This window comes from Priapulus caudatus, unplaced genomic scaffold (assembly GCF_000485595.1).
Source record: "Priapulus caudatus unplaced genomic scaffold, Priapulus_caudatus-5.0.1 Scaffold406, whole genome shotgun sequence".
NCBI lineage: Eukaryota > Metazoa > Priapulida > Priapulimorpha > Priapulimorphida > Priapulidae > Priapulus > Priapulus caudatus.
Window position 1 is genome coordinate 178,909 of NW_014577467.1, and position 1,455 is coordinate 180,363.

The following is a 1,455-nucleotide window of genomic DNA, read 5'->3' on the forward strand; positions in this document are numbered from 1 at the left end:
TTTTCTATATAATTTCATTTTATTATTTTATATGAATTTTTGGACTTTTTTATTTTTAATGACTTTTATCTTTCATTCTTATTATTTTTTACTGTTGTGAGTGGGATGGGATGCATGCGCATGGCATGCGATAAGATGCGGATGGCACTGGGATGGCATGGCATGGCAACGAATGAGCGGTGAATGGGACGGGATTGGGATGCGGATGGGATGGATGTGTTGCGATTGGGATGGCATGCATGGCATGGCATGGCCATGGCCTGGGATCGCGATTGAGATTGGCGATGCGATGGGATGGGATGTGATATGGGAATGGGGATGGGATGCGAATGCGCGCTGCTGATGGGATGGCATGGGATGGCATGGAATGGCGGATGGATGGTGATGGATGGATGCAATGGATGCGCATGCATAGATAGATAGAGATAGTTCGGATTGTTTTTGGGGTATCTTTCCTCTCAACAAGCCGGTTCACCAACTGAGTACGGCCACTGATTTTCCCGGGCAACGCCAGGGATATCCGCCTAGTATACTACTATATAGATTAAAAACGTTTATCCAATTTGCAGAACATGAATAACTTGCTTGCCCTATATTCCCGGTTGTCTCGCAAATGGGGGCGTCAACAAGAAAATTGGAGAACACTGTTCTCCTATTTTCTTGTTGACCAAGCCATTGCGGAGACAAAACAGGAATATAGCAAGCAAGTTTATTATATAGACTAGACAAACGTTGACAAACACCAAGACACATGGTGTTAAGGTTTGGTCCGGGTATATATCATAAAATTGCAGGCTGGTGCGCGCAGTGCTCGTGGTAGCCGGCGCGCGTGCGCCCTCCTCTATCTACTAGTGCGGAGATGCGTAGCGCGTCGTTTGCTGCTCCGACATACGAATCGACCATAATGTTGCAGCGCGGAGTTGCGCCGGGGCCATAATAACCCCCATAAAATTCGGCAACCCGGCGCAGTTCAGATCGATATGGAATATGCACCTTACTAGGCCACTTTAATTTAATTATTTTTTTATTTTTGTTTTAGGCGTTAGCGGTTAGGCGTTTAGGTTAGGCTTAGGTTTGGGGGTTGTTTTTTTTAAGTGCTAGTAGTCACTATCCTAGTGCCTTGAGTTGAGTCATTCAGTATCGGCAACTCTAACTGCCGGGGCCACTAAAATGGTCACTGGTGCGTGGATGCGGAGAAGACGGCCCGTCGCTCTACCAGATTAGACCAGGATAGTTTGCTGCACATCATGCAATTATCGAAAACGTGACAATTACCGATTCTGAAACTATGAACATCACTAACATATGTAACACTATAATACATAGCGCCCGCCAACGAGTTTGATTCCGGAAGAACGCGCTGTCGCACAGAACGTGTAGAATTCCACACGTTTCACCACCGAAAATCCGGGCGAAGAAAATACAAATGCACAACAGGCGATGGGCCGTCGGTGT

The 1,455-nt window shown here is 46.3% G+C and overlaps 1 pseudogene; it reads left to right on the plus strand.

The window, feature by feature from the left end:
* LOC106810045 overlaps positions 1 to 1,046 on the plus strand; it is a 9,257-nt pseudogene extending 8,211 nt beyond the window's left edge.
* Positions 1,047 to 1,455: the final 409 nt, after the last annotated feature.